Source organism: Microtus oregoni, unplaced genomic scaffold (genome assembly GCF_018167655.1).
Source record: "Microtus oregoni isolate MIOR12 unplaced genomic scaffold, Mior012 000007F_ref0000211, whole genome shotgun sequence".
Classification (NCBI taxonomy): domain Eukaryota; kingdom Metazoa; phylum Chordata; class Mammalia; order Rodentia; family Cricetidae; genus Microtus; species Microtus oregoni.
The window spans coordinates 12,428,211-12,452,505 of NW_024543066.1; the positions used below are offsets into that span (position 1 = coordinate 12,428,211).

The following is a 24,295-nucleotide window of genomic DNA, read 5'->3' on the forward strand; positions in this document are numbered from 1 at the left end:
TGAATACTAACACAAACAAGATCTAGGCATATGATATCTTGGCGTATGGGAGGTAGAGCAGGAAGAGTTGGTGGCCAGCCTCAGCTACATATCAATTTTGAGGCTAAGGGCTAGGAACTCTCTCACAAAAGCTTCTGGAACACATGGTTTTCCCTGCTCCTAGACCATTCCCAGCATGTGCCCACTAGCCCCCATTGCGGCTAACTTACCTGCCCTCATGGCGAGGGCATGGGAGGAGTAAATGAATCCACTCATACTGTCCCCCCAGAGCCCCCTGTCCCTGCCAAAGGCATCCCATTCCACCCCCCACTTAGCCGGACCCTGAAATGGAATCTTACATGTCCATAAGTAAAGTGAAGTCTCATCTCATAGTGGAGGGCACTTTGAACAGACCCCTGCTGTCCAACAGTCTGGCAGAGTCTACCAGCCTTCTAGTTAGGACCTGAACAAAAGGTCCTGGACTAGCCTGGGTTTCACTCCATTCTGTCTGCCTCTTCATCTGCTGCCTCAAGTCTGTGAACTTATTCCCCTGACAAGGGGGACTGAGGACGGTTTGTAATTTTCTTTCATTTATTTATTTAGTATTCTCACTTCTCCTTTATAGAAAATTTCCCATTCTGTCTAAACCTTACAAAAACCCATGAAATGTCAGGAGGGCTGTCTTAGGCCTGAATTAGCTAGAGGCAGAGGGCTGTGAAATCCTGGGAAGAAAGTTGGGCAGGGCAGCATCAAGGACAGAATACATCACCAGGATTGGATCACGGAACCTGAGGTTCCGCTTGTGTTCCAGTTCGGAGCCTCTTACCGGGGGTCTTAGCAAAACTGGCCTTTGTACAGATATAGCACTACTCTCTACTCAACTGGCCACTGCCCAAAGCACAGAGATGACAGCCCCCCCCCCCCAAAAAAAAAAACCCTCAGGGGTACCAGCACTCTAAAAGGCCAAGATAATGCCAAGTAGCCACTGTGCAAGAATCTCTCTGCGCATCTTGGCGAGGACCCTTCCTGCTTCTTGCCCTGGGGGGGGGGGGGGGGGCACGTGAGAAAGCACTAAGAGCACTTCAGTAACCTGTTGCTGCCCAGGGAAGGAGTATGGTGACTTACAGGAAGATCCTTACATTCAGCCCTGAGGATGGGCAACAGCTTGGGGGTAGAGCAGGGAAGCCCTCCAAGCAGCCTCTCCCTGAACTCCCTTCCCTGGGGCTCAGAGCTCCACCTAGCCTCGTCCTCAAGTAGAAGGATAGGAGCAGCCCGGGCTAGTCCCCGGGGACGCGGCCACATCTGGAACAAAGGCCCGCAGAGGGGTCGTGGAGCGCGAGGCTCCCGGGGGGTGAGGGGGGGGGGGACTACTGCCCTTCCTCTCGGCTCCTCCCTCCTCCCTGCGTCCTCCGCCTCCTCCATCCTCTCTTAGAGGCCGGGTGGGCGGCCACGCCAACTTAGCTGAACGTCCCCAAGTTGCCGGGTACGCGTGTGGAGTGAGGCGGGGAGCGAAGCGAAGGGGCGCGGGACTCCCGGAGCCTTGGCTGCGGATCAGGAGCCCGCCGCCGACCGCTAGCGGGATCGGAGTAGTGGGCAGAGCGGATCGCTCGCCGGCTAGGACACCGCCCGCCTGGCGCCGCTTCCCGCGCAGAGAGGGGACCGGCCCGGCCGCGCCTCCCTCCGCGCACTCACCGGGGACGCAGAGTGGGCGCTCTTAGGAGCGCGGCCCCAGCTTGGGGCGGATGCTGCCCGCGCTGGACGCTGGCCTTCGGAGAATCTGATCCGCCCGCCGGGAGGAGGAGGCTCGGCCGGGGTAAGTGGGGCGCCCGCGTCCCGGCACCGCCTCCTGGGCCCCAGCCTGGAGCCGACCGCATCCCAGAGCTCGCGCCAAACTTTAGGAGAAGGGGACTCGCGGAGGGCGGGAGGGGAGTTCCCTGAGCGGGGAAAGCCCCCCTGCTTCTAGATTCCCATCTACCTGGTACTCGCACCGGGTCACAGCACAAGCCACAGGCGAGGATCTCAGCACTTTCACCCCTACCACCCTGCACACTCCGAAATGCACGCTCCTGGGAGCGCAGGGTTGGGGACTTTTAAACCAGGCTGGGTTCTTTGCTCCCCGAAGTTCCTTCCACCGTGAAAGGGAGCCCTCCTCCCCAAACTCCACAGCAGGAGACTACTAACTCCCCGGGCTTTGGAAAGTTGTGATTGGGACCCACTGAGGCCCCGGAACGGGGAGAGAAGAAGCAGACACCGCTGTCTCCGGGGCTAGCAGGGGCGGGCTCGGAGTGGAAATTCGGTGTCTGTGTGTGCACAGCCCTTCCGGAGCCGAGGTGGGGAGACCAGAGACAGTGATTCAGAAACTTTTAAAGAGTTCTTCTGGAATGGGGTCTTTGGGCTGTGAGGAAAAGGCTGTGTGCTGGCGCTGCGCCTGGCTGACATCTGCGTGGTGGCCGTGACAGGGCCTTGCAAGGAAGCAGAGACCCTTCCACACCCCCCACCCCCACCCCCGGCGGATGTGCTTCCTCGAAGAGACTTCCAGGGGCGGGGTGGGGGTCCCAGCTATGGGCTAGATATGTAGGACCATGAGTTAAACTGAGACTCAAAAGTCTGGGTGAAACCTGGCCTGTTGGGAAGATAATCGGTCCTCACACCAGGATACATAGTGTCCTGTCGTTTCCCAAGGATCTTCTTGGGCCTAAGTGCAGGGCACAGTCTTAGTCAGTGCCTGCCAGACGAGTGATGGCACCGATAATGAATGCATTGTGGATTTGGTGGAGCCCAGTTAGCCTTAGAGGAATTGCTCTTCTAGAGAGGAAAAGGCCTGACTGGCTGCGGGAAGCCCTACATGGGCTCCTTGGGAAAGTGATCCAAGTGTCCCACTGTGCCTCACAGTTACCTCTCCCTGCCCAGAAGGAGAGGAAGATTCCATTTCAGGGTCCGGCTAAGTGGGGTGGAATGGGCTGCCTTTGGCAGGGACAGGGGACTCTGGGAAGACAGTATGAGTAGATTCCTTTAGTCCTCCCATGCCCTCGCCATGAGGGCAGGTAAGTTAGCCCCAAAGGGGGCTAGTGGGCACAAGCTGGGATGGAGTCCCTGGGGCATGTGGAATTTGGGTCGTCAACCCCTGCTAGCTCCTGCTGGCCTGGCTGGAGAAAGGTCTGGTAGAAGCTGTGTCTTCCAGCAGGGCCTTGACTTGGTGGTGATGAGGGGGTGATCACCGTCTGTCCCTGTACTGGGTATCCAAGTCGGTTCTTCTGTGACAGCTGGTGTGAGTTCCCCAGAGGGCCAGAAACATTTTTTTCCTGGAACTGGGACTGCCAGCAGTTGGGACTGATGGTCCACAAAGATGTGGGGATGGGTGGTCTTGGCCAGTCACTGGGAAGACATGCGTCAGTTCCCACTCTTGTTCCTGAACAATATTGACTAGCAGCAATGTATGCTCCAGGGCCCTAAATGCCAGGATTAGCAAGGTGTGTGGGTCGTGCCAGGCCTGTGGTCCCAGAGGAAAAAGGAGGGAGGTTGTGCTTGGCTACCCCAATTCCAGTTAGAATACAGTAGCCGGTCCCCTCTCCTCCCCCTTTGCCCCCTTTGTCATGCCTTCTGGAGCCCCACAGACACTGTCCCCTTAAGTCATTCCTCTCCTCTAGAATTTCCGTTTCATCTCCTTTTTTACAGATGGAAACTAAGCCTCAGAAAAATTAGATATCTTTCAAAGTCACACAGCTAGTAAGAGACCAAGCCAGGATTTGAACCTGGAGAGTCTGTTTTCAGAATTGTGCTCGCTTCACCATGCCAGCCTGTCTGTATAGGTTTCCATAGCAACAAGGAAGAAACACCGGTGACATTTCCTGACCTGGTTCTGTGGACTCTGACTATCTATCTTTTTCCAGTCTCTGTGGAGCCATGGAAACCAAAGGCTGGGTGGTACCCAGCTCCTGGATCCTTCGATGTGGCTCAGGAGTCAGGAAGCTGGAGGTTTGGGTGTGAGTGCAGGGGCATGATACGGTAACCCCATGAAAGACAATTTGCTACTCAACTGAGCAGCTGCTACTCAATAGAGACAAAAACCGTCCCTTACGATTGTCCCTTGGCTGAACTGTCAGTCATCTGCCTTCTTAAGCCGGTCACTATACTCCTTCCCCTTTGCCCCTTGACAGCATAAACTATTATCCTCACCCCACCATTTCCCTGGTGAACGTAAGGGGTCACGATCCCAGCTGTCATTCCCACCATACCCTGTGCTCTGCAGAGCTGGAGTCTTCAGACTGCCAGAAGGGAAGGTGGGGGCAGAGCCAGGCAGCTAGGGAAGGTGACAGCAATGCCTCACCCTGTCCCCAGCTATGCTTGTGTGCACAGGGCCCACAGAGTATCCGCTGTCTGATCTCATTGGACACAAGGGGACATGAGGACCAAGAACGGATGCCTAAACTCAGGAACCGGGGACTTGTTGCCACACTGCCTCAGGCCCTCCCTGCAGATGATAGGCTGGGCATCTGGGGTTTGGGACTATCTAATGTCATGTTCCTCCAACTTCTGAGGGTTAGGATCACTCCTTCAGGGGCAGGATTCTTGTCTACTCAGAGCCTCTGATATGACTCATGATATGAGAAAAGTAGGTACCCTTAAAAGGATGCAAGAGGCTTTGGATGAACACAGCTCAGCTGACATCTGCCCCACCCCCATCTAACACTCTCCCTGGGTGAGGTCCAAGAACAGTGAAGTTCTGCTTGCAGGACACCAGGAGCCTTCCGCCCCACCTTGGCAGAACAGATAGACATGCTGGGTGGAGAGAGGATGTCTGGGAATGGAGACCATCCCACAGAGATGGGGCCGCTCGACTTTGTACCTTCAGCCCCGTGTTGGTGCCTGACACGTGAGAGAGCTGGGAGCTGGGAATGTTTTCAAGTGATGGGTGAAGCTGGGAAGGACCGTGGGCATCTCGCCTGCGAGAGATGGCTCAGAGAGGTAGAGCAGCCTCCAGCCTCAGGAAGTCGTGCGGCAACAGCACTTAAACAGATTTTAATCACCGATTTTATCATCCTTTCTTCTCGGAGACCTGAGGAGAGGATAAGAAGCCGCCTGTTCTGCTCCAAATCTGTAGATTCCACAGCTGGGTGTGTGCGGTGGGGAACAGGGTGTGGGTCTCTGCAGGCTCAGGCACCTTCTGTCTCCATTGTCCCAACTCTAGCTGCTTGTTCCTGGTCCCCAGCCAGTGCGGAGGGAGGAGCTGGCCAGGGGATATCCTCAATCAGTTTCTAGCATTGGCCTGGTTCCTCCTGAGTGCTGCTAGCTTCTCACAAAGATGACTGTGTGCTGGAGCAGTGAGGGCTTCTCTAAACTCTGGGCCATTCATCATCGGGGTCCAAGAGGGCTCTGTGGGAAGTCTGGAGGAAGTGTGGAAAACCAACAAACCAATTTCCCCACTCAGCCGCTGCTGGTGGCCACAAGTAAACAGGCACCTCTGGGGCCAGCCTGGACTGTTGGAAGGTTACGCCTGCCCCTCCCCGCCCTGCCATACCTACCCCCTTGACTTCTGGAAGCTTTAAAAGCCAGGGAGCACATCTTGGCCAGGCCTGTCCTGTGCTGCTGGACTAGACGCTGGTGGCTGGGATCAGGCAGAACTTGAGTGAGAAAGGATAGCCTGGGGTTGCAGCTCAATTCTTTCCTGGTGAGTACGCTGTCTGTAGGAAGACTGGTACCTCCTTGGCGGGTGGAGAATGGTGGCTTTGGGGCATCTTTCACCTTTGCTCTAGGGTGGGTGGACCAAAGTTATTCTCGGGTCACATCTCTCCAAGGTGGGGCTCACTTGTGAAAAGACCTTGAGAGGCCATGTACTCACTTCCTTTGTATATGTCCTGGATTGACCATACTGTCCCAGAATTGGGTCTGCTGGGGGTGGGCAGGTGGTGAGGGGTCACCCATGTCCTCACAGAGTGCAAGCCCTAAATGGATCTTCTGTGTCTTTGAGATGGGTCTCTGGCCCTCTGAGGGCAGCTGCAACTTATTAATAAACTGAAAGTTCATACACCCGCAGAAATGGAGGTGGACTCTAGGTGAGGGCAGCTTCCTAGTGCTCAGGATCTTCAACTCAGGACCAAAAAGGGTCCCAGAGCCTTCTCATGTGTGGCAGTGTGAGCTTAGTCTATAAACCCAACACTTCCGGAGTCTGAGAGAGGGGCATTGCCTGAGGATGCTCAGTATGGCCGCCACCAGACTGCTGGAGAAGGGAGTCAGGGGGTGTGTTCCATATTCTGTAGACTTTTCCTCCTTTTGTGTTGGGAGTGGAACCCAGAGCCTTACAGGCCTGCTGGGCAAGCTCTACCCAGTGATCTCCTCCAGACTCATCCTGCAGAGTTGGCGGGGAGAAAGGGCTGGTAGGCCCCCAAACTATGTATAGACCAAACCATGTATAGTATGTTCACACTGGGCAAAAATTCATGCACACATGCATGCACACTCAGGCTTGCCCCCACATACAAAATATTAGTTAAATACAAAACACGTAGATATTCTCCAAAAATATTTGTAGGCACAAATGTCTACAAACCCAGACCCACAAACTCAGTGCCATGTTCACTGAAAAGGCAAGCTATGTGATATTTAAGAACACTTTGGGCTAGCTATCAAACCCTTTCAGGGCCTTTCTTTCTTGGTCTATAAGACGGAACTGGGGGGCTGGAGAGATGGCTCAGAGGTTAAGAGCACTGGCTGCTCTCCCAAAGGTCCTGAGTTCAGTTCCCAGCAGCCACATGGTGGCTCAAAACTTTTTTTTTCTTTTTTAGCATTTTTTTTTTTTTATTTTCGAGACAGGGTTTCTCCGTAGCTTTTGGTTCTTGTCCTGGAAATAGCTCTTGTAGACCAGGCTGGCCTCGAACTCATAGAGATCTGCCTGCCTCTGCCTCCTGAGTGTTGGGATTAAAGGCATGCGCCACCACCGCCCGGCTGGCTCACAACTCTTTATAATGAGATCTGGTGCCCTCTTCTGGTCTGCAGGCATACATAAAGGCAGAACACTGTATATATAATAAATAAATAAATCTTTAAAAAAAAAAAAGAAGGGACTGGGAACAGTGTGGCCGACTGTTGTGAGTCCCAGTGTATATGAAGGTTAGAAATGGACACAGTGAATGCTAGATGTGTGTTGTTACTGGCATCCTCCTGGCACACCCTATGCCAACTGTTTATAGAGCTGAGGGTGTAGGTCATCTCAGGGATACCCACATGTCAATGAACGGATCAATATGCTCTACTGGATGACCCCTGAGGTTCCAGGATGGGCGCACCTCCTTGCGCTAGACGCTCAACTAGAATTTATTAGGAAGATTACCTTGTCTTCCCATGGGCAGCTCAAACAATGCAGGAGTGAACTCCTCCAAGAGTTAGCGGAATTCCTTCAGCGGCAGTTTAAAAATGGGGTTGCATGGAGTTTCCAGTTTAGCAAGGGAAGTCTGCAAGGCCAGAGCAGGTGGGACTGCAGACCCTGTTCCCACTGATCTGATCTATGTAGGGGACTTCTGAGCACAGTTCTGGGTCATAAGAAGACTTACAGTTGGATATAGTGGGACATGTCTGTAATCCCAGCACTCTGGAGGAAAATACAGGAGAAACCCTGGAGATAGAGATAGATAAATGGATAGACGGATAGATAGATAGATAGATAGATAGATAGATAGATAGATAGATACATACATACATACATACATACATACACACACATAAAGAGAGAGAGAGAGAGATCACAGGTCCACAGTTTAGATGTTGCCAGAGCCTCCGCAGGATGATGGGCTTTTGCTATGTACCTAGTGTTCATACAGGCCACAACCAGATGCCTGTACCAGCTCCTCTCTACCTGTGAGCAGCACCCCCCCATACACTCTCCTCCCTGCTTCCCTGTCTCCCCTCCTCTCCAGCTGCCTCACCATCTGCAGGATCCTGGAAAGTGCTAGTAGGCCTGAGCCAAAGCAGTGTTAGCTAAGGAAACATTTTGCAAATAAATGCTCCATGCCCCCGCAGCTGCGACTGCGCTGATTTTCAGGAAAGAATTTCACAGCTCAAAGCACAGCTCCACGGGCTGGCTGGGCTGGCTGTGGTCTTCAGCTCCCCTCTGGAGACAGCCGGAGGCCTGAGTGCTAAGGGCAGATGCCCAAGTCTGAAGAAACTCCGAGAAGCCATGTGTCCGAAGAGCGAGATCATTTCCTCAGAGAATGAACAGACCTCCTCTGACCCGTTTGCAAATGCTAACTCCCCATGTGGCTAATTCCTTTTGCACCTTGCTTTGATGTCGGAGGGCAGGGTCCACAGGAACTGGAAGCTGCAACAGTTGGTACGTCCGTCCGCACCATACCAGATCCTTCTTATAGGCCCTCACTGGCTTCCCACTGAGCTGGTCACTGACACCACCGCCGTCTTCAGGCTGTGCCATCCATGTCCATGGCTGGCAAGCTGGCAGATCTTTACCCTACCATGACATCATTGATGTGTATTTGTCCCGATGTGGCTGTATCCAGAGGAAGGAGCTGGAATGTGCCTAAGGCTCCATCAAAGGAACTGACTCCAGGGGGGTGGTGTCACATGTCACTGACTCCCTGAGTCTGACCTGGCATCCACTGGATGACCCCATTGTAGATCAAACAGCATCTATATCAGGCCTAGCATCTGCACCGGGAGGAGAGGACAGGACAGGCCTCCGTGTACCCAGGGTCTTTCCAATAACGCAGAATCCTGGGTGGCTTCCAAACTTGTGATCTGTGGAACATTCCTGTTTCTGTCTGTACTTGATCTATCTAGAGTTCCAAACTCCCCTCATTTTCTGGGCACACAGCCTTTTTGGCTGTTCAGGACACCCCATTCCAACTCTCCTTCCCCTTGGCATGCATACCACTCTCTCATGGGAGCCTGGCTGGGTAGCCCCCAGCACAGAGCCTGCGGGTCCGCGCTGTCCCACAGCATGGGTGGCTGTTAGTTTTGTGGCCAGTGGTCTCAGTTGGTTAGTGACTCTGATGGCAGGATGCCTTATTCGTCTGTGTCCCCTTGCTTGTTTTGAAACAGTCTCACTGTGAAGCCCTAGCCAGGCTAGAAGCCTTCTATTGTAGACCAACCTGGCCTCTGACATATGGCCATCCTCCTGCCTCTGCCTTCTAAGCGCTGAGGTTATAGGTATGCGCTTCCCTGCCTGGGTGTGCATTTTTGAAAGCAGTAGAAAGTAAACAACTGAGAAATAAAAAAAAAAAAAAAAAAAAAAAAAGAAAGTAAACAACTGAATTTGTATCTCAGTTGCCCTTAGATGTCATAATTGGCACAACATACTTTGTTGTATACCACATTCTTGACGCCCCCACAAAGCCCTGTTCAACCTATCAAGACTGGAAGCAGTGTCCCTTTCTTAGACGAGCCAACCCCAGGGCAGAGAGAGGCAGAGTAGCCTGCCTGAGGACTCAGAGACAGTCCTGACTCCCTGGGTTTATCTGTGTAGGTCTCTCCTCACAGTGGAGGTTGGAGAGGCTGGCTGAGGAGCCTGAGGCTGTGCCCAGGACCAGGGTATAGAGGCTATAGCTGTGAGTCCCCACAGCAGGGAGGGTGGAAGGTGACAAGGGAGAGATGCCAGGACAACTCAGAGGGCAGGATGGCCTGCAGACCACGGAATAAAGCTCGCTATTCATAGCCCAGGACGAGCCATTGAGTCATTGGGTGGAAAACTTGACATCACTATGTGGCTCTGTCTGCTGCCCACCTGTCTGCCTGCCCTTCCTGGGTCCCGGAGACCTCAGTGCTCGTAGTCCTATGGGTGGGGGGCACCCCCAGCTGTCAGGGCCACAACCTGTCTTGCATTCCCCTTCCCCGACTCTGTCTCCCACCTCCCCACCTTTACTCCTGTGCTGTGAGGCATTTAGCCAGCATCGTGGTACCTAACTTCTGTGTTGAATTTTTAGTCTCTTTTCCTCGAGGAAGGTGCTTGGTCTCCTATTAGAGTTGATGCTTGATTGTTTGCTTTTTTGGAGACACCAGGCTGGCCTCAAACACTCTATAACCAAAAATGGCCTTGGATTTCTCACTCCATCTCCCAAATGCTGGGATTACAAGTATGGATCGTCATACCTGGGTTTATGGGTTGCTGGGTATTGAACCCAGGACCTTGTGCATGCCACTTATATCTCCCTACCTACTGAAGTACACCTGCAGCCTAGGAGTTGGTGTTCAGAAAGTGAAGCTGGTGGGGCTTGTGCCCACCTAAGCTGTGCCCCAGATGGGAGTGAGAAGCTGATAATCAAGCTCCTGCTTCCAAGAATGCAGCTGAGTGGCTGAGAGACCTTTGCTTGAGCATCTTTGGCCAACTGCTCTATGTGCCTCAATCTAGCAGCATTTTATGGGTGCCAACAATGAGACCCAGGGCAGCTCCCATGTCTGGATGGGTCACTGTACGCTTTCCTAGAGACTGTGGACCCAGGCAGGAAGTGGCACAGAACAGTGGCTTCTCTGGTTATGGGAACTCTGTGGATTTGAGAGTTGGGCGACAGGATGGCTTAAACCATTGCTGATCCTCCTCTCCATGCGTCAGAGGGGCTCCTGTCCAGGGTTTGGTGGGTCAGACCTGGAAAAAGAATGTGAGTCAGGCTGGGGCGGGGTGCCAGCTTCCTCTGCCCAGGCGGTGGGTGCAGGATGCCAGGCTGCCGCAGCTGTTGCTGCAACTCAAAGCTCTGTTCCTGTTGCCCTCAGCCAGAAGCTAGGTGAAGGGGTCTGTGCCAGCTCCATACAGAATGGCACCATAACACCCTCCAACCACCTTGCAGGGGAGACCCTGTTAGCCTGGTTTCCCTACTGAGAACACCGAGGCAGGGAGACATTTCTGGCTGAGCTCCCACAGCTGGAAGGAGGAGGGAGAAGGAGACTTGAGTCCCCTTTCTGTATACACAAGGACAGAGGGTCATTTTCTTCCTGGAGGCAGGGACCAACAGGACCCCCTGACAAACGGCAGTGATGGGCTATTTGGTCCTCTCTCCCGATACCTGATTCTTTTGTCCCTGATATGTGTGTGTGAGTCCAGAGAGCACCGACTAGGATTCCCAGTGAACTCAAGCAGAAGTACGGGAATAGAGGTGGAGACGGAGATGGTTTATTAAAAAAGAGGAGGTACTGGGTGGTGACAGTGTAGGCCTTTAATCTCAGCACTCAGAAGGCAGAGGTAGGACCATGTCTGAGTTTGAGGCCAGCCTGGGCTACAGAGAGAGTTCCAAAGACAGCCAGCGCTACACAGTGAAACCCTGTCTTAAAAAACAAATAGGAAGAGAGAGAGAGAGAGGAAGTGGGCCAGAGAGCTGGGAAAGTTTAGAAGCTCAGTGTATTGGGCCCCAAGGGCTCTGACCCTTGGCTTGTAAGGGCCAAACTGTGGGTGCCCAGTTAGCAACGATCACAGATGTCATAAGAATGACAGAGTGGGACTCTGCAGCACCCCCATGCTAACTCTGCTCCCAATTATTTTTTCCAGGTTGTACCTCAGTTTACCTAATAAAACAAGAAGCCCAAGGGAGTAGAATTTGAGTTGCCTTCAAAGTAGATAGGTAGATGGGGCTTGGGACTTGGGCCTGCATAACATGTGTAGGACCCTAAGTTTGATCCCAACATGACCAAAAACTAAAATAAAATTGGAAAACTGAAAACAGAACAAAACCCTGATATTATTGGTCACCCGTGCAGACTGTCCTGAATGCCCCAGCCAGGCACAGGAATGGGAAGTCACCTTGTGACCTTTTCAGCGTCGTACCAGGGACAACTGTTCCTTGTCATGAAGTTTAAAAGAGCAAACAGTGAAATGAAAAGCTACAAGGGAGATGACATGCCTCCCTAGAGTAAAACCTTCCTGTTTCACAAGCCTTTCTTGGTTTTTAAATGAGCCCAGGCTAGCCTCAAATACCTTGAAGCCAAAGATGACCTTGAACTCTTGACCCTCCTGCAGCCACCACCAAAGTGCTGAGGGTCACAGGCCTCTCCCACCATGCCCAGCCCTCCGAAAAGACATTTAAATAGGCCCTGAATTTATGAGGAGATAGAGCAGAATGAACACCAGCAAGAAATATGAGGGGGCATGGAAACTGGCCCTTCCCCATATCTAACAAGAGCCAGCCTTCTCAGCATGGATAGCGACAGTTCTCCAGAAATTCCAGAGTGATGACTGAGCAGAGCCAGAGAGGAGGGGAGACTCAGGCTTGGGTGGTTTTACCACCTCTAATTCCAAGGGGACTAGTGGCTGGAGAGGGTGGCTCCAAGAGAGGCTCCTGACAGCCCAATTCTTGGTGAGGTTGGGAAGGGGGACATTTCCCAGAAACCCCTAAAGAAGAATTACTGGAATTGCACCAATTGCACAGAGCTGGAGTTGAGGTACAGTGACCTGGCAACTGAAGAGGTTGGGACACCACAAAAGTCTTTGGGCATGCAGACCTCTGGGTGAGCATGCAGTGGTCCCGTGCTACATTCTGGGTAGTTATAGTCAGGCCCTTTGTGAAGGCAATTTGTACCCAAGCCCTTCTGTGGAGAAATGGAGTCAGGGCCAGATTAGCAGACTGGCCTGGGTGGAGAAGGGATCTGCCCCAGGTATCTGTGGGAACCCCGAAAGCTACAAAGTGCTTCAGGATGGTGTTTAATGGCTCAGAGGGCAAAAATTCATGTAGTCTAAACCTGACAACCTGAGTTGGATCCTTGGACCCATAGCTGCAGGAGAGAACCAACTTCCAAAAGTTTTCCTGATTTACAAACACACACACACACACACACACACATACACACACACACACATGCATGCACGCACATGTGTAAATAAAACAAAAATTAAAATGCTATAGGAAAATGGCAACTCATCCCCACAAGGCAAATGAGAGCCTTTCTCTTGCCCCTGAGAAAGGTACATTCAAACATAGGTGTCCTGTTGCATCCAGGAGAGGGAAACATAAAAATTAACATGAAGAATCCAGTTAGCAAAAAGTCTGGGAGCCCCACCATACCAAGGCTACCTGCAAAGGCAATGTTTAGGAAAAGCAGACAATCTGCGCACGTGGGGTAAGGTCGGTTGACATGGACATTGCCGCCTACAACAGACAAAAAAGGAAGGCGTCCACAGAATAAGACCTTGGCACCCTTCAAGCTCAGCCGTGGGCTTCTAACCTAGAGGAGCAGGCTTCCCAGTGGGGTGGCCTGGTTCTCTGCTAGGTCACTCTGGCTACGGATGACCTCATCCCCCACAGCTTTCCTGGTAGTGCCTGGGTAACCAGGCGGCTGTCCTCTCTTGACATTTAAAAGGGTACTGTTCTAGGAACCCCAGTTCGGCCATCATCAGTCCTCAGGGCCTTGGCCAGAGTTTTGCCCCCCCCCTCTTTTTTTGATGTTTAAGTTTGCTTTATTGTGTGTGATAAAAATAACAGGCAAAAAGTCATTTCTATATTTGAACAGTTCTACAAATTGCTACCTGGAGAAATGAAAACAAACAGGTATCCATCCACAAAGGCAGGAAAGGAAACAAATGGGGAGATTTTAAGGAACTGTTTCTCTTCACCTCCACGGGCCGAAAGCTGGTCTGCCTCTCAGTCAGCAAGTGCCTCTTGCCTGGGCTCTTGAGTTTGGGGAATGGGTCTTCAAAAATTCCTCAAGTTGTTTCATCTTTGTAGCTCTTTGGACATGTTCTTCTTTATGGCAAGCTGCCAGGTGCAAGATAATATTTCTCATTCGACTCTTCACACAGGGTCGTCCATAGATGGTGATTTCAGCTACGTTCCCAGGGTCGACAGTGTCCACTCTCAGCAAAGCCTGGCTTAACCACTCTATTTCTGTTGCCCCCCCCCCTTTTTTTTTGCATGTGGCTGAAGCTTCGGAGTTCTGCGGTGAGCTCCCTCAAGTTTAAGGGGCAGTCTATGGGGTGGGGAAGGCACCACGGAGCCTTTAGAGGTGGCCTGTGGGGGGTGGACACTGTCCAGTGGGGCCAAATCAAGAGCATTCAAGGCACAGGGAAGTGATGTCTGGGTCCTCCCCAGGCTGTCCCCCTCCTCTGTGTCTGATCTTGGGGGTGGAGTTTCTAGGAGGAATCCAACAACATACTAGACACATTTTGTCTCCCTGCTTCCTTCTTTGCTTCTGCCTTTACTTATTACATGTACGGTCTGTGCGGCGTCACCTCTCAGAGTGAAAATGACTAGCACAGAGGACACGGAGATAAACATGTCAGGGAGGAATGTCCAGCCAGAGCCAGGGGACCTTACCCTTCACGGTCTGGCCTTGATTCTAAGATAGGTGACCTTGGCCATATCACTTAACTTCTCTGGACCAACATTTCTCATCCAGACGAGGAAGGAGAGGGTTGTGGGAGGGGTCCAGCCGTCTATCCACACACTGTGACAATTCGTCAGTGCAAAAGAATTGAAGGTAACAGTGGGTGTGGTGGGGGGGACTTCCTGCTAGTCCCTGGGAATATTGACTAAGACTGTGGAACTAGATAGGGGATGGCTCTGAAGATGTGTAGGGCTTGGGCTCAGCTTTAAGGGGTGCACCCACCCTGGCTTAATAGCTGCCTGCTCGCCTTTGGGGACAGCTTCCCTTTGTCTGCACCTCTTTACAAAGGTTTTAAGAGAGGCTATTTTATTCGTTTTATCATGATGGCAGATACCTAGCCCATAGTTCAAGAGCAATAGATAGAAACCAGTATAATGTACCAACCCTCGTCCAGCCACCCACATGGCTGATGAACCATTCGGTCCAGCACCAGCAACCTGCTCAACGGCAGGAGGTGGAGGACAGAAAGGTTTCCCTGCATGAGGAAAAGTGTATTTGTTTGTTTTTCGAGACAGGGTTTCTCTGTAGCTTTGGAGCCTCTCCTGGAACTAGCTCTTGTAGACCAGGTTGGCCTCGAACTCACAGAGATCCACCTGCCTCTGCCTCCCGAGTGCTGGGATTAAAGGTGTGTGCCAAAACTGTCCAGCACTTTTGAGGTTTTTTAACTGAATCCTCAGCACAGACACGCATAACTGAAACGGACGTTTTAGGGACCCTGTGTGCATCCTTACAACACAGGAGGCACTCTGGTGTCTTCTGTTTTATACAATATTGTTCTGTGGAGGAAGGAGAAAAAGTAGGACACAGGCTTGCCTGACTTGTTAAATAGATTGAGCATCCTTCAGCTTGAGAAATGACCCTAGCAGGAGAAAGCAGAAAACAGTATCTTGATTGTTAGTGTATTTCGGACCCGCCTCCGACCCATGGGAGCAGCCTGCCAGATTACACCTCCAGAATTCTGCTGGTGACCCTGGCCTGGCCCAGAGATTTGCACACCACAGAGTGTGGCACTGGGGTGACACTGTGACCACAGCCTGGCAGCCTCTTTGAGACGGTTTTGTTCTGTAGCTCAGGGTGGCTTGGAACTTACTCTACATCTCTAACCTAGGCTGGTTTCCCATCTTGGGCTTGCAGTCATATGCCACCGCATCCAGCTCTCTCCTGGACTGCTTTGAGCCAGCAGTCTCCCTTGGGTTTGCTTGACGGAGCAGCTAAGAATGGACGTTGGTTAGCACAAGAGGGAAAGATGATCTCAGACTGTCCAGGTGGCCCCTGGTGGCAGCCTGACCTGTTATCATTGAGCATCTTGAACACTGACCACCTAAAATCTAGCTTATGCATGCCATTTCTGCAGAGTGCAGAACGTTGAAATCTTCAAGCAAAGGGTACTTGTGCCCAGCCCTGGCTGAGTGACCGGCCTCTTGAATCCCCAACCCACAGAACATAAAGCCCCCACCCCAGCCTTCTGAAAGCCCTTCCAGAGTCTGTGAAAGGCGCTATTTACTCAGTGACTTCACATTTGTGTTTTTCTAGGGGGAGATGGTAGGTCAGGCGTGACTACCCAGTGGGGAGGTGCTCCCTCTGTCTCCACTGGGGTCTGCTGGGGTTCACTGGCCATCCCCGGGCTTTCCAGTGTTCTCTGGAAAACCTCCCTGGCACTGAAGCCTGTCTGCTTCCAAAACAGGGTTGTGGAACTCTCGGCCCAAGGCTGATTATCCCGAGTGGGGTAGTGGGGTCCCCTGAGCCCCTCCCTAGCCTCATTCCCTAAGCTAGCAGCCAGCTCAGCTGGGAGCAGCTCCGCTTGGAGGGGAGCGTTAAGTGGGCACAGAGCCTCCTCTGTTCCAGTAACAATGGCCCCTTGATGGCTAGATCTGGTCCCCTCACTCCTATTGGACTTCAGGGAGGAGAAAGGATACCAGCCCTGCCCCCACCCCCAGGCAGTCAATGCTGGGTGTGAGGTTAACTCAGAGGCCTTAGCCTCTGTCCACCCACAGGATCTCTTTCTTCTTCGTTCTCTAGGCTCTGACCCCTCTCATCTAAACCAGGATACCAGCCCTGCCCCCACCCCCAGGCAGTCAATGCTGGGTGTGAGGTTAACTCAGAGGCCTTAGCCTCTGTCCACCCACAGGATCTCTTTCTTCTTCGTTCTCTAGGCTCTGACCCCTCTCATCTAAACCAGGGATGCTCTTGAGGGGGGCCCAGGAATGGTTCAGTTCATCTGCCTCAACAAGTACTCATTGAACAGCCTCCTGGGCCCTGAGGTTTGGTGCTAAATAGGTGTGGGATAATGGGCAATCGCTGCCCTCTGGATTTGGAGCTTTTACAGTGAGCCTACTCTGGTAGCCCCGCAGGCTTCAGGGAGCTAATACCACCCCCTTCCTCACTGTGGATCTTCAGGACACTGGCAGTATTAATAGGCTTTGGCATCTAAAGGATTGTCATACTCAGCTGGGATTAAACACCCCCGGGCCTCCTAACTGACACCGTGCTAAGCATATCACCGCAGTACCCCTGCTTAAAGAGGCAGGGGCTTGTGGAAGGCAGCTATGAATTCTCAGCACCACACAGTTTTGTCCATATTCGAACCTCTGTGGATGTGTTACCTTCTATGGTCGAAGGGATTTTGTAGATGTCGTTTAAGGATCTGGGGATGGCAAAGAGTCCTGGATTAGCTGGGCGACCCCACATAGAACCACAAGGGTCCTTATAAAAGGGAGGCAGAGGGAGACTTAGCTGCAGAAGATATCACTAGGCATCACACCCAGGTTTTTGTGTCTGCTAAGCAAGGGGCTCTGGGAATGCTGCTCGTGTCCAGCCGTAGGGCTGGTTTTACTGAGTCCTACACCTACACTCTTAGGACTCAGTCCTAGCTAACACAGGGAACGCAGGCCTATTCTTTCTAAGTCCTGTGTTTGGTCAGCCAGAGACCCAGCCCTAAGGCAGACACCATGGTGCTTCCTTATAATCCCAGCACTGGGGAGGCCGAGTCAGGAAGATTTCTGGGAGTTCAGATCTGGACTTAATAGTCAGACTCTCAGTCAAAAGAAGGAAGAAATGGAAGGAGGGACAGATTAGCACTTCCTGTCAGTGTGGTCTTGTAGCAGCTGGCAGCTTCTGCCACTTCCCAGTTTTCCTGGGATAGTGAGGTTCGATGTTCTCAGATATCAGCTCTTGGTCTTTACTAACCCCAGGTTAGAATCATCTAAGGATCTTTTGGCAGTCACGATGCCCAAGCTGTGCCCAGACCAATATAGTCATAATCTTAGGAGGTGGGACTTGGCCATCAGGAGTTTGTTAAGCTCCCTAGGTGATTCGTATATGCTTTCAGGATTGAAACCCAGTGCCCCAGAGCAGGCTCTACACATTCACAAATGCCTCTTCTCCTCCACCTGTGCAGACATCGCCAGTCAATCACAGTTCCCTTCTCTCAGTGGGATGTACCTGTTCAAATTCAGCACAACAGGAAACCTATTCTAGCCAGTCAGCCTCAGTGAGGAGTTGAAATTAACTTGCCCTCCTAGCTGAGAAGTTTAAAACTGTCTGGCAAGAGCCGTATGTGTGTCCAGCAGGATCTGAACCAAAATAATGACAAAAATAATAACATTGAACCCTTGACGAGAAATAATAATGGCTACAGTTATGTAAAGATTGTTTGGGCCGATTAGGAATAGCCAGAGTGAGTCAGCGAGTGTCCCTCTCCTGCAGTAAATTGCTGCCCAGCTGGGAAAAATACACCAAGGAATGCAGACTAATGGTGCCATAGGACAGACAGGCTCCGGCTGACGTCTGTCTAGACTAGCAATAACAACCAACTGGATACAGGTTCCTTTATATTGAGAGCCTCATACACACTTTGCTGATTTCCAGGGCAACCCTGTTATTGGTTTCTTCTCTCTGACCAAAGCAGTCTAAGGAAGCAGGGAGGTTGTCTGTGTTCACAGTTCCGGGGGCAGTCTGTCCTAGCAGGGAAGGCAGGAGACCGGTGGTCACTGCAGTCTTACGGCATCCACAGTCAAGAAGCAGAAAGTGGGGGCTGGAGAGATGGCTCAGTGGTAAAGAGCACTGACTGCTCTTTCAGAGGACCCAGGTTCGATTCCCAGCACCCACATGGCAGCTCACAACTGTCTGAAAATGCAGTTCCACGAGATCTGACACCTTCACACCAACGAACATAATAAAGTTAAATAAATCATTTAAAAAAAAAAGAAGCAGAAAGTGAAGAATCTTTGTGCTTATCTCACTTTCCCCTTTGGTTTTTTTAGACAAGTGTTGTATAATGAGCGGCGGGCTACGTTTCTGGCACCCGGCCGTCCACATGGCTAGCTTATGCCCCGAAATAATTACACGGAAACTGTATTCTTTTAAACATTGTCTGGCCCATTAGTTCCAGTTTCTTATTGGCTAGCTCTTACATATCGATCTAACCCATTTCTAATAATCTGTGTAGCTCCACGAGCTGGCTTACCAGGAAAGATTTTAACCTGCATCTGTCTGGAGTGGGAGAATCATGGCGACTCCTTGACTCAGCTTCTTTCTCCCAGCATTCTGTTCTGTTTACTCCGCCTACCTAATTTTATGTCCTATTAAAGGGCCAAGGCAGTCTCTTTATTTAACCAATGAAATTAACACAAAACAAAAGACTCTCCCCCATCAGACAAGGTCTCACTATATAGCCCTGGCTGTCTTGGAACTCATGATGCAGACCAGGCTGGCCTCAGATTTGCAGAGATCCTTCAGCCTCTGCCTCCTCCTGAGTGAGTGCTGGGATTAAAGTCATGTGCCATCATGCCCGGGTCACTGTTCCTCTTTTTAATTCAGTCAGGATTCCCACGGAATGGTGCTGCCAGCATCTAGGGTAGAACTTTCCATCTCAATGAAGCCTAATCTGGAAAATCCTTGACAGGCACCGTGATTCCATATCCCAATCAAAGTTGACCAACAGAGCAGTTACCTCAAAATCCTATAACAGGGCTGTCTCTATGAAGGTGAAGAACAGAAAAAGAAGAGCTGTGTCCTCACGGAAGGCCAGCCCTTGCCCCTCTCCCTCCACGAGGCTCCCAAGCATGCGCACCTCCGATACAATCACTGCACAGATGCATATCTAGTTGAAAGGTTGCTAATGAGGGGCACCATGAAAAGCTCTGGGAGCAACCAGCCAGCGGGGCATTAGAGAGGGTATTGATAAGCATTAAGGTATCAGTGACCCTTTCACAGTTACAACCTGTTTCCTGTCACGTGTATCCTTAGCGTCACCCATATGGGTGTGGCTGTAATTTCATTCCTAGACTAGGAATTTCTGGGCCAGTGAGTATCTTAGTCTGTTGGGGCAGCTAGCATGGTGTCATTGCTTAGGGGACTTAAAAGTAACAGCAAGTTGTCAAACTTGGTTGTAGAGGTTGGAAAATTTAAAATCAAAGTGCCAGCTTATCCAGCAACTAATAAAGGGCTCATTCTCTATGTCCAAGAGAAACCTTCATGCCATGTCCTCACACGGCGGAAGGGGTGACTAAGTTCCTTCACACCTCTTTTACAAGGACACTAATTTTATGCACAAGGACGCTGCCTTCTTGACCTAGCCACTCTTGAAGGTGTCATCTCTAACACTAGCACACCAGGAATTCAACTTGAAGAATTCTGGAGGGGCACCAACATTTAAGCTACACCAAAGAGTACGTATATTCTGAACTGTGGCGTTCAAGTGAGACACTGTCTCAAGAAATAATAGGGGCTGGGGATATAGCTGAGCTGATAGAGTGCTCACCTAGCTTGCATGGAGCCCTGGATTCAATACTCAGTGTGGTGGTTTGAATGAAAATGGACCCCATAGATTCATATATTTGGATGCCTTGCCTGTAGTTGGTGGAATTATTTGGGAAGGATCAGGAGGTGTGGCTTTGTTGGAAGAAGTGTGTCATTCCCAGTTAGACTCTCCCTCTCTTCCTCAACTTCTGGATAAAATGTGAGCTCTCAGCTATTGCTCCACACCATACCTGCTTGCCTGCTGCCTTGCTTCCTGCCCTGATGTTTATAGACTCACCTTCTGAAATTAAAAGGAAGCTCCTAAATTAAATACTTTCTAAGTATTTAATTTCTAAGCTACCTTGGTCATAGTATCTCTTTATGATAACAAAAAAAGTACTTGAGGTGCTGTGGTAGTTTGAATGAAAATGGCCCCATAGGCTCTTAGGCACTGGCACTATTAGGAGGTGTGGCCTCGTTGGAGGAGGTGTGGCTTTGTTGGAGGAGGTGTGGCATTGTTGGAGGAGATGTGTCACTAGGACTTTGAGGTCTCAGAAGCTCAAGCCTGGCTAGTGTGTTGCCATCACTTCCTATTGCCTTCAGATCCAGATGTAGAACTCTCAGGTACTTCTCCAGCACCATGTCTGCCCAGACGCCACCATGCTTTCCGCCATGATGATAATGGACTAAATCTCTGAACTGAAAGCCAACTTCAATGGAATAGTTTCCCTTATAAGAGTTGCCATAGTCATGGTGTCCCTTTGAAGCAATAGAAACTAATGAAGACAAATATCCAACACAACAAACTAGTAAAATTAGGTATGGTGCCTCACAGCGGGAATCCTAGCACTTAAGAGGTGGAGGCAAGAGGATCAGAAGTTCAAGGTCATCCTTGGCAGTATTTCTAGTTTTAAGCCAGACTGTAATACTTTTATGAGACCCTGGTTCACAACAACAACAAAGACAATAATGATGATGATGTTAGGCTGGGGGTAGTTTAGTGCTACAGTCTAGCAAGGGCAAAGCCCTTGGTTCTGTCCTCACTTTCAATAATAATAATAATAATCTACCATAATAATAATGTAAATTATGTTGTTTTGGCCAAACAGTCCTTCCAAAAGGACACCCTCATCAGTATTATAGGACAATCCTTTGTATTAGCCAGGAAAGGGACAGGGTCTGCTGCTGAAACAGTCAGACCCCAAATCTGAATACCTTGACACAGCAAAAGCACATTTGGCTCTCCCACAGCAGCGTGGATCCAGCTGTTTCCATCTTGAACTAAGCCCACCCACACATATGGCCAGCCATTCAGCACAGCCTCTGGAGAATGTGTGGAATCGTTTTAAGGACCAGGCCTTGAAGTGGTCTACATCACTTTCGCCCACATCCCACAGACCAGAGTCAGTCATGTGGTCTTCACTTCACTTCCAGCAAGGCAGGGCCATAGGGAGTGGCACACGGGACTGGGTGAATGCCGTAGCTGTGTGGATAGGGTCTCTGGAACTTCACACACACGGAACACCCCAGGATGTCTTGTTCTTTGCAGGCTATGTGAAGAAATGGCATTGAGTGTTATGATGGCTATTCCTGGTTGTTCACTTGACAGCATCTGGAATTAACTAAAACCCAAGCATACACCTGTGAGGGACTTACCATAATTAAATCATTTGAAGTGGGAAGACACACTTTTAACCTGGATATTTTGAGGTAGGAAGAGCCATCTTTAACCCGGGCCACACCTTCTGGTGCCAGCCTATGTAAAGGGCATGGAAAAAGGAAGCTCTTTGCCCGCCTATTCTCACTGACAAGTTTATTTCTTCACTGGCATTAGAGCCTGCTTCTTTGGGATTTCAGTGTGTACTGAAGACCAGCTGAGACACCCAGCCTCATGGACTGAACAACTACAGGATTCTTGGACCTAGCTGGACCATAGCCTGTAAGCCACTTTCACATAAATCCCATATATGGGATATATATATGTGTGTGTGCGTGTGTGTATGTGTGTGTGTGTGTGTTCTGTTCCTCTATAGAACCCTGACTGATACAAGTGTGCCTCCAATTTACCCTCCCATGCTTTCTCTAGCAGTTGTACACCAAAATTCCCTGTTATAATATCCAAAGCAGATTGTGTTCGTGATCAAGACACACCCCAGTGGCTTTGCCCCCAAATTTCTCCAAACCCAAAAATCCATTTGTGGGAAAGCCTCAAGACTTTTTAAAAAATGTTGGCTGTTATTCATAAAAGCATATAAAAGCATGTGAATAGCGACGTAAAATTAGCCGTGTCGAGATCTTTGCCAGCTGTGTGCGGCCTGGCTTGGCAACCGTCTTCCCTGCCATTCTGAGGCGTTGTCTCTCTCCACCTCCTCTCTCCTTCAGGGAAACACATATCAAGTGCAGGCCGGAGGTGGATAGGAATAAGAAGAGGGATAACGTGAGCCTCTTGTCCACTGGTGTTCTGTCCCAGCTTTTGCAAACTTTAAGGCTTTGACCATTCTTAACCTTGAGGTTCATGTGACCCTGGGGCCTATGGTCTTAAGAGCTTGACGCTGAGCCTGCAGGGTGTATGTTCTTGCATGGAAGGCTGGCATGCAGGAGCAAGAGACAGTTGGAATTTGGTATGCTGTCGTGGCATGGTGTCCTACAGAAGGATGCTAAAGGATGGGAAAGTTTTCTTTGCTAACCAGAGGGAATTACCTGTAGCTGTGAGGGCAAAGGGGCTCTGCCTTCCAGCTCTCCTTTAGTCGACTGGCTCTGCACCCAGAAGATAGCAAGCAAAAGCAAGAAGCCCAAAGCAACCACAGCATCCTCTCTCTCTCTCTCTCTCTCTCTCTCTCTCTCCCCCCCCCCCCCCGTCTCAGCTCATGATATTTGCTTTAAGATAGGATTTCACCGTGTAGCCCCAGCTGGCCTTAAATTCACAGAAATCCTCCTGCCCCAGTCTCTTGGATGCTGGGGTGACAGACGACATTCACTATGACTCTTTAAAAAATAAAATAAAATAAAAATCAACCAACCAAACAAAACAAACAGACTGCAACTGTGACCACCGGGAGACCCTCGGGTCTCTCTGTTTCAGTGAACTAATGTGAGCATCTTCATTGAGCTTTATGCCAATACCAAAATCAAGCCTTCTTTTTTTTTTTTTTTTTTTTTTTTTTAATAGCATCCCATGTAGCCCAGGGCTGGCATTCAGTTCGCTATGCAGAGAAGGGTGACTTTCCATTTCTAAACCTCCTGCCTCACCTCTCAAGTTCTGAAAATGGCAGCTGTGTCCCACCACACCCGGCTGTAGGAGGTGCCAGGGATAGAACCCGGGGCTTCACGTACACTAGGCCCTCTGCCAACTGGGCTACATCCCCAGGCCCAAATCAGGCATCTTACCGGTGCCCAACACTCTGTTCACATAGGGAGAAAAGACAAGTACCAAAGCAGGAACTGACGTTCCACACACCATGCAAGTTCATTCATTGATTCCACAGATGGTTACTGAGCCCTGCCACAACCAAGAGCTGTGATTACTGTAGTGGGCATTAGAAGCCACGATCACCATCCAAGGAAAGAACGGGCACCCTCCCAGATTCTTTTGTCCTTCTTACCCCTTTGCCCACATATTTACTTAGAATAATAATAATACATAGCATAACATAAAACTCACCACTTCTAGGGGCAGAAGAGATGGCTCAGTCATTAAGCACTGTCTGCTCTTGTAGAGGACCTGGATTCAATTCTTACTACACACGCAGCAACTCACAACCCTCTGTAGCTCCTGTTCCAGGGAACATGACACTCTCTCCTGACCTCTGCAGGTACTAGGCATGCACCTGATACACATACATACGTGCGAACAAAACACTCATACACATACACAGAATAAAATAGATAAAACTTTTTAAAACAAGCAACCACTGCTTTAAATGCCCAGTTTCCCGGCATTAAGTGCAGCCCCACCACCGCCAGCATCTGTCTCCAGAACCCCTGTTATCTCTCCGACTGATGCTCTGCACACAGTCAAGTGATCCTTCGGCCTCTGCCTCCTGGGTAGCAAGAATGACAGATGGCATTCCTGCACTTGGCATCCGTCTTGTTTATGTAGTTGTGTTTTTTATGAAGTCTCCTATATCAAAGGCCAAATTCATTATATAGCCTGAAGATAATCTTGAACTTTCGATCCTCCTGCCTCCACCTTCTGAGGGCTCAAGGATCACATATATGCCGCAATGCCCAGTTGTATGGGGTGTTATGGCCGGAACTCAGGGCTTCA

General features: G+C 50.5%; 1 protein-coding gene across 1 annotated transcript in view; it reads left to right on the top strand.

Moving 5' to 3' along the window:
- The first annotated feature begins 1,427 nt into the window (after window positions 1–1,427).
- The window catches only part of Chst3 (carbohydrate sulfotransferase 3), a 35,425-nt gene continuing 12,557 nt past the window's right edge, over window positions 1,428–24,295 (top strand). Inside the window, exon 1 of the mRNA XM_041656455.1 lies at window positions 1,428–1,792. The gene's annotated coding sequence lies outside the window, so the exon portion shown is untranslated. The remainder of the gene's footprint in view (window positions 1,793–24,295) is intronic.